Genomic DNA, 13,518 nt, shown 5'->3' with positions numbered 1-13,518 from the left:
CATGCGCGCAAAATAGCTGATTTATATGTTTATATAAATGTGAGATGACAATAAACTGGCCTCTCATGTATCGCAGAAATGTCCTTTTTTTTTTTTCTCGACAATTAACTTTCATAGGAAGGTTGAATGATCTCCCTTCGACCGCTTGCTATATACCTCTGAGCTATCAGAGACCCAAGTTGCAGGTCTTTTACTGCAAACAATCTTTGTTAATTTTCCAGCCTACTGGAGCTCAGAACTTCGCTTGAGCTGTAAGTTTTTTTTTTTTTTTTTTTTTTTTTTTTTTTGCATAACAAAGCGAAGTCTACTCTGAATTCAGCAGAAAAACTAAAAGAGAGACACATACAGGCAAACGAACAGGATGTCATTCGATGATCCTTGAAATACAAGAAACCGTTGTTGTTGTTGTTGTTCTTTTTGTTTGCATGTTTGTTTTATGTTTTTTTGTTTTGTATCATGCTCTCATGCGCGCAAAATAGCTGATTTATATGTTTATATAAATGTGAGATGACAATAAATTGGCCTCTCATGTATCGCAGAAATGTCCTTTTTGTTTTTCGACAATAACTTTCATAGGAAGGGTTGAATGATCTCCCTTCGACCGCTTGCTATATACCTCTGAGCTATCAGAGACCCAAGCTGCAGGTCTTTTACTGCAAACAATCTTTGTTAATTTTCCAGCCTACTGGAGCTCAGAACTTCGCTTGAGCTGTAAGTTTTTTTTAAATTTTTTATTTTTATTTTTATTTAAAAAAATAAAATAAAACAAACAAACAAAAATTACCTCGGGTTAGAGTTTCTGAAAATTCTCATTATTTTGTGAACCGTCAGGTAACAGATTTTAGGATTAAAACTGAGGGTACAACACTGAGTGGAGGAAAGATAAAAAAAAATACCTTGGTTTGGGTTAGGGTTAGGGTTCGGGTTAGGTTCGGGTTAGGTTGGGGTTAGGGTTAGGGTTAGGGTTTAGGGTTAGGGTTTAGGGTTAGGGTTAGTAGGGTTAGGGTTGGGTTGGGTTAGGGTTAGGGTTAGGGTTGGGTTGGGTTAGGGTTAGGGCTAGGGTTAGGGTTAGGGTAGGGTTAGGGTTAGGGTTAAGGGGTTAGGGGTAGGGTTTAGGGTTAGGGTTAGGGCCTTCGAGTCGAATGCGAGTGGCCAGTGGGCTATTTTTGGTAAGCAGAACTGGCGCTGTGGGATGAACCAAACGTCCGGTTAAGGTGCCTAACGTTGACGCTCATCAGACACCATAAAAGGTGTTGGTCGATATAGACAGCAGGGACGGTGGGAGTGTGTAACAACTCACCTGCCGAATCAACCAGCCCTGAAAATGGATGGCGCTGAAGCGTCAGACCCATACCGGACCGCTTCGGCAGCAGCACTCTAAAAGAGCCAAGCTGAAGCGAGTAGGAGGGCTGCTGCGGTGAGCGCCGAAGCCTGGGACTCGAGTCTGGGTGGAGCCGCCGCAGGTGCAGATCTTGGTGGTAGTAGCAAATATTCAAACGAGAACTTTGAAGACTGAAGTGGAGAAGGTTTCCATGTGAACAGTTTCAGTTTCAGTTTCACTTTCTCAAGGAGGCGTCACTGCGTTCGGACAAATCCATACACGCTACACCACATCTGTTGAGCAGATACCTGACCAGCAGCATAACCCAACGCGCTTAGTCAGGCCTTGAGTGCATGCTTACATATTTGTGTACCTATGAAAGTGGATTTCATTTTACGTAATTTCGCCAGAGGACAACACTCTCGTTGCCATGGGTTCTTTTTCAGTGCGCCAAGTGCGTGCTGCACACGGGACCTCGGTTTATCGTCTCATCCGAAAGACTAGACGCTCAGTTTGATTTTCCAGTCAAACTTAGGAGAAAGGGCGAGAGCGGGATTCGAACCCACACCCTCACGGACTCTCTGTATTGGCAGCTGAGCGTCTTAACCATTCTGCCACCTTCCTCCTTCACACATGTGAACAGCAGTTGAACATGGGTCAGTCGGTCCTAAGAGATAGAAGAAGTCCGTTCTGAATCGAAGCACTGTTGTTTTATTCCATCATCGTGCTCTCGTTGGATCGAAATGGAATCGGGTTAATATTCCCGAACCTGGACACGGAGATTGGTCCTCTGGGGCCATGTGCGGCAACGCAAACGAAGTGGGAGACGTCGGCCGAGACCCCGAGGCGGGGCGGCACGGGTGTGTGTGTGTGTGTTTTGTGTGTGTGTTTGTGTGTGTGTTTGTGTGTGTGTATTTTTTTTTGTCCCTCCCTGAAAGGCTGTGGATAAAATCATTTCTCGCCTGGAGACTCAGTGTGATTCAACTTTCACAGTGCAAACATTTAGTCCGTCAGTGAACATCTAAAAAATCATCATCTGATTGACATATAAGAGTTATTTTTGAACTGTGGGAAAGAATTCTAAGATATCTGGTTTATTTCAGTAGTTTTTTTTTTTTTTTTTTTTTTGGGGGGGTGGGGGGGGGGGGGGTGGGGGGTGGTGGTAGACGGGGGCGTGGGTAATAACCTTTTCTTGCTTCTTCAAGTTGTTCAGGGCTTCGGTGAAGGTTGCGTTGCGTTGTTGGAGGGAGTGAGTTCTGGATCCCAACACACAGCGATCAGGACAACAATACACACACACACACACACACACACACACACACAGAGGAGGGGGTGTGGGGGTGAGGGGGGGGGCGGGACTCGGGGGAGGAAACTCACTTCATCTGGGGAAGAACGAAGAACCGTGTAGTCTATCGCCAGATCAGTGATGTTCCTCCTTCACCGTCCTCTTAGTGCCATGGCACTCACTCACCAGATGCCAGTGTAGATGCATCTGCAGCCAAATCCAAACCATTTGCTTTATCGTCCGGCCGACCTCAAAGGGCCATTTCAGGGCTGGTCTTCCTTCAGCTCTTAAACTGACGGGCGCAATAACCGAGCGTTTTACCGCGTTGGACTTTCAATCTGAGAAATCCCGGTTCGAGTCTCGGAAACGGCGCCAGTTGGGCAAAGGGTGGAGATTTTCTCGATCTCCCAGGTCAAGAGATGTGCAGACCTGCTTGTGCCTAAACCCCCGTCGTGTGTATACGCACGTAGAAGATCGAAATTGACACTGGCGCACATTAGATATCCTGTATTACATGTCAGCGTTCAATGCAGGCTTATGCCTAGCGCAGTACCCCCATTTCAGATGGAGGGCACCGCGCTATACAACAAAATATACAGATTCAAAACTAAATGACATAAAAATATGTACAAAGTCAACACAGTCTCACATGACATTGGCTAAAATACACATATGTAAAACTAAGTGGCATAAAAATAAGTAAATCAACACAGGCACCATCACAGTCCCAAACCACAGGTGGCAAATCGCAAGCAAAACAGAGCACATCACATTCATCATTGTCAAATATAGATAAATGAAAACAGAATGAAATAAACACCAAGGAACCAGGCATCACGAAAAACACACTAAAATCATCACAAATGTATACAACTCAGCAAAAAGAGCACACCCAGCGATAAAATCACAGCAAGCACATGCAGATGGAAGAAAGTTTCAGTGAGAAACGTAGGGCACAACGGACACAACACCATACCGAAACCCGGGGCATCGAACACTGACCACTGGTAAACACTGGGTCAGAAATTCAACACCTGATTCTGCCACGGTGCCTCCGTTCAGCAGGAGAACTGTTTAACTCTCTCCATACGAACGGCGAAAGAGACGACGTCGTTAACAGCGTTTCACCCCAATTACCACCATCAAAATATTGCAAGCGGAAGGCTCTTATACTGAAGACGTGAATGTTAACAAAGAATACCACAGTTCTGACGACGGAAGCTAAAGGTTGGGTCATTCAGACACCCACTGGACATCCGAGGGGTCTGTGTAGAGGAGAAGAGAGGACTGGCCGTACTGAGTGAGTTAACTCATTCCACCCTACAGCAACATGCCTGCTACAACTTCCCTGGACCTGCACTACATGAAACCACTGCAGAAAAAAAAACAGGGTGGTTCACAAAAACAACAAAAATCGATGGAAAATGGTTTTAATCGGTCAAACAAAGCTTCGTTTTCATACTTTCGTAATCAGTAAACGGTTCAGTTTAGAATGCCAACTGTACCAAGCAAGAATGAATAAAATTAGAATAGTGTGTCGGTACGAGAATACTCGTACCCGGTTCACGGAGGAAGTTAATCATGGTACGAGTTATCTCGTACCTGGAGTAGAATGAGTTAAAACCTATGCTCCAAAGCAGACTTTAAAGGAAATGAATTTAGCTTGGTTCAGGAAAAATAGTTGGTGATGTTTGTCTGTGTGCAGACAGATGGGCGTCGCTTTGTATCCTGACAGAGTCATAGTCATTATAACTAATCACGGCTGAATATTCACCATGTCTTTTAACTCTCAGACATTTACTGCTAAGGCTGCAGGCTGTTCATTACTTTGTACTGTAAATTTCGATTTTTTTTTTGGATTGAATTCAAAGCGCTCAAGTCTCAACGACTTTCTGTGTGTGATGACTGAGGGTTTTTTTCTCTGCAATGAGAATGTATGGTCACAATCCTACCGCCTTTCCCTTTCACGGCTGTCCATATATATTTTGTTGGCCAATCAATATGGATTTTCTCCTTTTTGACAATGTTTGCCTGAGGGGTTCCGCTCCTAGACATAGTTCATGATGTGCGTCAGCTGTAAACGTAACGTGAACGCCCAAATTCTGCTGTCAGTGAAGTACTGAAGACAACTCAAGGGAGACACCCAAACTATGCTCCTTAGCAAGCTCAAGGATGGATGGCATCCCTTTACTTGCCTCCAGTTTTTGGGCGAACGCCAAGGTCTGGCCTTTCTCGCCTTTGAAACAGTTGCGGTGTTGGGTATTAGTACCGATCTGCGCTTTGACGCTTTCGTCTTCTTCTTCTTCTGCGATCGTGGGCTGCAACTCCCACGTTCACTCGGATGTACACGAGTGGGCTTTTAGGTGTATGACCGTTTTTACCCTGCCATGTAGGCAGCCATACTCCGCTTTCGGGGGTGTGACGCTTTCAAAGAAACTGAAACTGAAACTGAAACTGAATCTCGGGAGATGGCTAGGATGACAAGGAAGATTTGCTGTACTGAATTATCTACCTTTTTCGTGCTGGCCACAATGTTTCAGGGGTACTGAATGCATGATTTTGTCTTCTGGTCACAGTCCTGGGAATCAAAAACAAAAGCAAAAGGAACAACAACCACCCCCCCCCCCCCACACACACATACACACCCCAGTATTTCATGATTTTAGATGTTCTATCACTATTTATCGATTTATCGGACATGTGAAATATTTGGCAATTACGCTGTATTTCTAATGCTATCATTTACAGTAACGCGGCATTGTAAAATCCGATTACTGCGCAGGATATTGAAATGTTTAAAAAAAAATCAAAACAGAAATCTGTAATGAAATAACCAACTTACACCTGTGTGTCTGAACCAACTTACACTGAACCAACTTACACCTATGTGTCTGAACCAACTTACACCTGTGTGTCTGAACCAAGTTACACTGAACCAACTTACACCTATGTGGCTGAACCAGCTTACACCTGTGTGTCTGAACCAGCTTACACCTGTGTGTCTGAAGCAACTTACACCTATGTGTCTGAACCAACTTACACCTATGTGTCTGAACCAACTTAAACCTGTGTGTCTGAATCAACCTGCACCTGTGTGTTTGAACTAACTTACACCTGTGTGTCTGAACCAACTTACACTGAACCAACTTACACCTGTGTGTCTGAACCAACTTACACCTGTGTGTCTGAACCAACTTACACTGAACCAACTTACACCTGTGTGTCTGAACCAACTCACACCTGTGTGTCTGAACCAGCACCTGTCTGTCTGAACCAGCTTACATCTGTGTGTCTGAACCAACTAACACCTGTGTGTCTGAACCAACTTACACCTGTGTGTCTGAACCAACACCTGTCTGTCTGAACCAGCTTACATCTGTGTGTCTGAACCAACCTGCACTTGTGTGTCTGAACTAAGTTACACCTGTGTGTCTGAACCAGCTTACACCTATGTGTCTGAACCAACGTAAACCTGTGTGTCTGAACCAACCTGCACTTGTGTGTCTGAACTAAGTTACACCTATGTGTCTGAACCAACGTAAACCTGTGTGTCTGAACCAACCTGCACCTGTGTGCCTGAACTAACTTACACCTGTGTGTCTGAACCAACTTACACTGAACCAACTTACACCTCCCCCCCCCCCACACCTGCAATCAAGATTAATGACACAGAGATCAAGTCAGTCGACAAGTTTTGCTACCTGGGCAGCACCCTATGCAGCAACGGAGCCCTTGATGCAGAAGTGATGCTGCGCATCGCCAAGGCCAGCTCCGCCTTTGGCAGACTCAACAACAGGCTGTGGAACAACAAAGGCATCAGGCTCAGCACCAAGATGAAAACCTACAGAGCTGTTGTGCTGACCACCTTGTTGTACTGCTGTGAAACATGGACGACGTATCGCCGTCACATTCAACAACTCGAGCAGTTTCACCAGAGATGCCTACGAAAGATCCTCGGCATAAAGTGGCAAGAGAGGGTCTCCAACCTCCAGGTCCTAGGGAGGAGCGGCTTGCCCAGCATCGAAAGCCTGCTGATCCAGTGCCAGCTACGCCGGGCAGAACACGTTGTCCGCATGACAAACAGCAGGATCCCGAGGATGTTTTTGTATGGCCAGCTGAAGGAAGGCCACCGTGAACGTGGAAGACCCTGCAAGCGCTTCAAGGACACCTTGAAGACAAACCTCAAAGCCTGTGACATAGACATCGCTTCCTGGGAAACTGATGCCCTTGACCGCTCTCGCTGGAGGATGCTGTGCTCTAGTGGCATAAAGACGTTTGAAAACAAGAGAACGCTGGCCATTAAGGAGAAGTGTGAGCGAAGGAAGCAGGGCTCAACTTCTGGAGACGTTTCCCTTGCAACACCTGTGGGAAGTGCTGCGCATCCAGAATCGGCCTCTTCTCCCATATGAGGACACACACCGACAGATAAGCCTGCCTGCCTACTAATCCGTCGGACCGACGGGAGACGCTATCATCATCGGGTATGTTCGTAATAAAAAAAATCCCTGTTCATGATGTAGAATTGGTATGTCGCCGCTAAATCCATATCTTTTTTGCAATAAAAACAAACAAAACAATTCATGACAGAAATAAATGGTTCCCTTTTTTGCAAGAACACACCAGAATCAGAACTTCGTTTTTTGTTTTTGTTTTCTTTTGATTCTGTGTCCAAAGAACAAAGAAATGAGAACTGCATCAAGTTTTGCTTAATTAAGTCCAGTAATAATGAATCTGTTTCAGTTAAGTTTCCTGGTTTTGTTTACAAATCGATGAAGGTGCAGATGCAAGCTACAAAATTCTGAGCATTTTCTTGTAAGCAGCGTTTGTCGTTATTCATGTTCTGAGCCAGATGTCAAACGTTAACATTTGGACTATATTTCTAATGACAGAAAATGCTTCATAACATACATCACTGTTACAAAAGGTGCCTGATAGTGCAGTGCGACTTGCTTTGAGCAAAAGGAAACGTGAACGCTCTTTACTTTAAGCAAGCGGAAATGTGAACACGTACATAAAAACAAAAAAAAAAAAGAACAAAAACACCACTTTATTCTAAACTAGAGGAAACGTGAGCACGCCCGTGGCTTTGAAAAAGAAGAAATGTGAACATGTTAACTCACTTCACTTTGAGCAAGAGGAAGCGTGAGTATGTAAACGCCATTTGCTTTGAGCAAGAGGACACTTGAACATGTAAGTTCCTTTTACTTTGAGCAAGAGGAAACGTGAACATGTTAAACATTCTTTACATCAAGCAACATGTAAAGTCCCCTTTGCTTTCAGCAAGAGGAAACGTGAACATGTAGACCCCCTTTACTTTGAGCAAGAGGATACTTGAACATATGAAATCCTTTTACTTTCAGCAAGAGGAATCCTGAACATGTTAAACCCGTTTACTTTGGGCAAGAGGAACCGCTCACACCTTACACTCTGTTACTTTAAGCAAAGGATACTTGAACATGTAAAACCCGTTTACATAAGGCAGGAGGAAACGTATATATGTAAAAGCCTGTTTCCTTTGAGCAAGAGGAAACGTGAGCATGTATTCCGCCCCCCTCCGCTTTTTTTTGAGCAAGCGGAAACGTGGAAAATGTAAAACATGTTTACTTTGAGCGAGAGGATGCTTGAATATGTAAAATCCTTTACTTCGATCAAGAGGAAATGTGAGCATGTAAAACCCCCTTTACTTTGGGCATGGGGAGACGTGAACATGTGAAACCTGTTTCCTTTGAGCAAGAGGAAACGTGAAGATGTGAAACCTGTTTCCTGTGAGGAAGAGGAAACGTGAAGGTGTGAAACCCCCTTTACTTTGAGAAAGAGAAACGTGAAAATGAAACACGCTTACTTTGAGCAAGAGGAAACGTGAACATGTAAAATCATAATACTCTGAGAAAGAGGAAACGTGAACATGTCAAAACCATTTACTCTGAGCCAGAGGATACTTGAACATGTAGAATCCTTATACTTTGAGAAAGAGGATACTTGAACATGTAGAATCCTTGTACTTTGAGCAAGAGGACACTTGAACATGTAGAATCCTTATACTTTGAGAAAGAAGTAACGTGAACGTGTTAAACCCGTTTACTTTGAACAAGAGGAAAATGTGTACATGTAAAATACGTTTACTCTGAGCAAATGGAAACCTGAACAGGTAAAACCTTTTCACTTTGAGCAAGAGTAAATGTGAACATGAAAGCCCCTTTTTGGAATTAAAAAATAACAAACAAAAAAAAACAAAAAAAAAACACAGAAAAAAAACAACAAAACCAACAACAACAACAACAACAACAACAACAACACCCACACACCCACATACACATCATCTCGAACTCTTCGCCCATCTAATGAAATGCCACTGAAAGTTCATGTTCCAAGGCATAATCTGAAGACTATGTATGAAAAGCAACAAAGAAACAAACAAAAACATTTAGATTCCCAGTTTCCCCATTTGCCTAGATTATATTTCCGATGAATTGTAAATTCATCCACCCTGCTCTGATTGAAATGTCAGAAGAAAAAACAACACCCCAACTTCTGTTGGAAAACTTTCTTTCAACCCTGAGATGTATAGTTCAACGAAACTTTACAGTTTATGTCAATCCTTGAGGTGTGTGTGTGTGTGTGTGTGTGTGTGTGAGGGGGTGGGGGTGGGGGTGGGGGCGGGTGAGGCGAGGGCTGTGGTGCAAGTGTAGTGCAATGTGTTGAGTTCAAGATCAGCATTAAAATCAGGAATCTCAACGGTGATCATTGGAACCGAAGCGACACACCCCTTTTCATGGCCTCAAGAAGATCGCTCGGTCTTCCTGAACTGTTTTGTTCACGTGGAAGGGAACGACAACAACAAACAAGCCTGAACCTGAACTTTGCCGTTGAACTGTTTGACCGAGAGGAGTTTGGGTGACGGAAGTAACCCCCATTTGTGAAAGATTCCACATCACAGCATGGCACTTGTCTCCAGATGCAGAATGTTCCACAACTGAGCAGAATACTTGTGTTGTTGTGGCCAGCTGCGAAACATTTCATAATTGAGGTTGATAACGACCTCCAGAAATGAAACGTTTCACAGTAGAGCAAATACTTGTTGTGAAAACAGTCCACAGCGCAGTTTGGTACTTGCTTCCAGATGTTAAGCATTCTGTATTAGAGCATAGTACTTGCCTCCGGTTGAAAATGCTTCCATATCAGAGCATAATACTTGCCTCCAGTTGTGAATCATTCCACATTAGAGCATATTACATGCTTTCAGATGTTAAACATTCCACATTAGAGCATATTACATGCTTTCAGATGTTAAACATTCCACATTAGAGCATATTACATGCTTTCAGATGTTAAACATTCCACATTAGAGCATGATACGTGCCTCTAATTAAGAATCATTACACACTAGAGCATAATACGTGTCCCCAATTAAGAATTATTACACATTGGAGGAAACTACTTGCCCCCAGTTGTGGAATATTCTATATTAGAGCATACTACATACAATACAATAAGTCTTCATTCGTGTATCTAAAAAATCAATTGTGCATGCCCAGGCTCGTCATTAACTCTCTCCATACGAACGGCGAAAGAGACGCCGTTAACAGCGTTTCACCCCAGTTACCACCATCAAAATATTGCAAGCGGAAGGCTTTTATATACTGAAGAGGTGAATGTTGACAAAGAATACCACAATTCTGACGACGGAAGCTAAAGGTTGGGGGTCATTCAGACACCCACCCACTGGACATCCGAGGGGTCTGTGTAGAGGAGAAGAGAAGAGAGGACTGGCCGTACTGAGTGAGTTAACCCACACACTATATCGACCATTGAAACACAGCCAGTGAACTGAGCGTGTCGTCACCACTGCAGCGCCTCACTCAGCCACCACTTGCCTCCAGTTAATTTAACTCTCTCCATACGAACGGCGAAAGAGACGACGTTAACTCACTCAGTACGGCCAGTCCTCTCTTCTCCTCTACACAGCCCCCTCGGATGTCCAGTGGGTGTCTGAATGACCCAACCTTTAGCTTCCGTCGTCAGAATAGTGGTATTTCTTTGTCAACATTCACCTCTTCAGTATAAGAGCCTTCCACTTGCAATATTTCGATGGTGATAATTGGGGTGAAACGCTGTTAACGTCGTCTCTTTCGCCGTTCGTATGGAAAGAGTTAACAGCGTTTCACGCCAATTACCATCATCAAAATATTGCAAGTGGAAGGCTCTTATACTGAAGAGGTAAATGTTGACAAAGAATACCACAATTCTGACGACGGAAGCTAAAGGTTGGGTCATTCAGACACCCACTGGACATCTGAAGGGTCTGTGAATAGGAGAAGAGAGGACTGGCCGTACTGAGTGAGTTAAGAAGCAGTACACATAAGAGCACACAACTTGCTTCTATGTATGAGACATTCCACATTGAGAGAAATTTTTTAGAACTTATGCGCTGCACTGCCTGTTGCAGTCATTCTCACAAGCTGTCAATTCCATCTCCTGGTCCTTACAGTCAGATCCAACCCAGGAGTGAAAAACACAAACAAACCAAACCAACACCCGCAAACGGAATATGGCCGCCTACTTGGCGGGGTAAAAACGGTCATACATGGAAAAGCTGGAAAAGCCCACTCGTGTACTTACGAGTGAACGTGGGAGTTGCAGCCAACGAAGAAGAAGAAGGAGAAGAAGAAGAAGGAGAAGGAGAAGAAGGAGAAGATGAAGGAGAAGAAGAAGAAGGAGAAGAAGAAGGAGAAGAAGAAGGAGAAGAAGAAGAAGGAGAAGAAGAAGGAGGAGGAGAAGGAGAAGAAGAAGAAGAAGAAGGAGAAGAAGAAGATTTTGGTGTGTTTGTTCGCCTCCACTGTTGTGGACCAAGCTTCCAGAAGATATTGTGTGGCAGCCTCCCTACTTGGCATCTGAACGTCGAAGGTCACACAAAGCATCTCTGGCACTTATCTGTATTTCGCAGCCCCAGTCTCTACTGCGACAAAACCAACCAGGTGTGGCTCCTGCGATGCACCAGTCCAGACACAGATCACACAGATCACACCAAGGGCGGAACAAAGAGGTGCATTGTTTCGAACAGTCTTCTTCAGTCAGAATACCATGCACGTGTCATGCAGGTGTTCTTATGTTTACAACTGAAACAGACCATCTCTACGTGCTGCTGTTTGATGGACTTCTACTATTAGAGACCTCATTAAGCAACACGAAGCGTTCATTTGTTTATAATGGGAGAGTTAGCGTATTTCAAATCGATTTTGAGTCTGCGCGTGAGAGAGAGTGAGACAGAGTATGTTTCATACATACACGTATCTCTGACTCTTCGCACGTGTGTGTGTGTGTGTGTGTGGGGATGATACCGAAGTAATGCGTACGTGCAAACAGAAATGAGCAGCATGCGCCAGCAGCTCAGTGTTTCAGTGATCGAAGTGCTTTGACACCCGCCCTCCTCAAGACTGCAGTTCAGGAAAAGCAAGAAACCTCTGGACATCGGACGGTCATTACCCGCTTCCCCCCAAGCTCCAGTCCATGGATCTGCATCTATATTGTATGGCTTTGCATGTTTCGTTCAATCGTATGGTGTGTATTGTACTCCACGTTATTGTATGTCTTTGTATCGTACTGTGTTGCGCATGAAGTGGTTTGGTCATGTCACACGCTCCTCTGGTCTTGCTAAAACAATCTTACAAGGCACAGTGAGGGGAGGAAGAAGAAGAGGCAGACAAAGGAAGAGATGGGAGGACAACATCCGAGAGTGGACAGGCATGGAGCTGAGAGACACCCTGAGAGCGTCCGAGAGACGCGAGGACTGGAGGAAGGTGGTTGACAAAGCTTCAAAGGCGCCCCAAAGGATTCGGAATCTGAGGGATCGGTGACGGTGACGGTGACGGTGTTGCGAATTGCCGTCACTCTTACTGTTTACATGGTATGTGTAAAAGATGTATGTACGTGTGTAATGTTTCGATGCACCCAGGGGGCACAAGAAATAAATTATTTCCCTTTTGCCTTGTCACTGCACAAAACTGCCTTGCGTCGCGCTGCCTTGTGTATTACAGAACAGTGTTGCATTGTACTGCTTTTGTGTTAAAAAAAAATCATAATGCATCATATTACTTTTCTTGTGAGAACGGATCTTTCTCCAGTTGAAACTAGAATTGTTTCATCCCGAACAGACAGCAACGCCGCAGTTAAAGCGACAGTGTCTCTTTTGTTGGCGAGAATGGTTGTTCGCCTACCAACCATACTTTTTTTTTATCTTAAAAAAAACAAAACAAACCCTTTGAATTTCATACACAACGCGTTATTGACGCGATGCCGTTTATGTGCACGAATCACATGTTGCTACTTGTTTATAATTCCACATGAAAGATTGACATAAAAAAACGCATTCAATGCTCAGTTTAGTGTCAGGATAGGGGATCGATCTGCTGAATCACGTGTCCCCCTCATCATTCAAAGACGTCTGTATTCGACCAAACATACACTGCACACATTTCTTGAGTGGCAAGAACCTGACCAACCATCCAGACATCAACTTTCATCCTTCAGATTCGTCAAAGGAAAATGAAAGTAGGGTGGATATGTGTGTGTGTGAGTGGGGTATGAGACCACCACAGGTCTGAATACTTAAAAAGTGACTGCAAGCATCCTCTGAATACTTATAACCACGCTTTCGACATTTTTACATAAACACTGATCATAGATACTTCTTCGCGACTCTCGACTTCAGTGCAGCCTTTGACCATCATGCAATCTATTAGCTATAAAACAACACTGGCTGTTTTTTTTTTTTTTTTTACCGTGTTGTCTCTAAGGAATGTCCACAAAATTGTGCATCATGAAACCAGCAGGCAGTGTAACAAGTCATGTGTAAGTCGATCGAACATAAAGAAAACTTCCCGTTGAAATGATTGTGGCATTACCCTTCAAACAC

Source organism: Babylonia areolata, chromosome 3 (assembly GCF_041734735.1).
Source record: "Babylonia areolata isolate BAREFJ2019XMU chromosome 3, ASM4173473v1, whole genome shotgun sequence".
In the NCBI taxonomy this organism is placed as follows: Eukaryota; Metazoa; Mollusca; class Gastropoda; order Neogastropoda; family Buccinidae; genus Babylonia; species Babylonia areolata.
The sequence above is the reverse complement of the archived record's forward strand: the minus strand, read 5'-3'. Positions refer to the sequence as shown.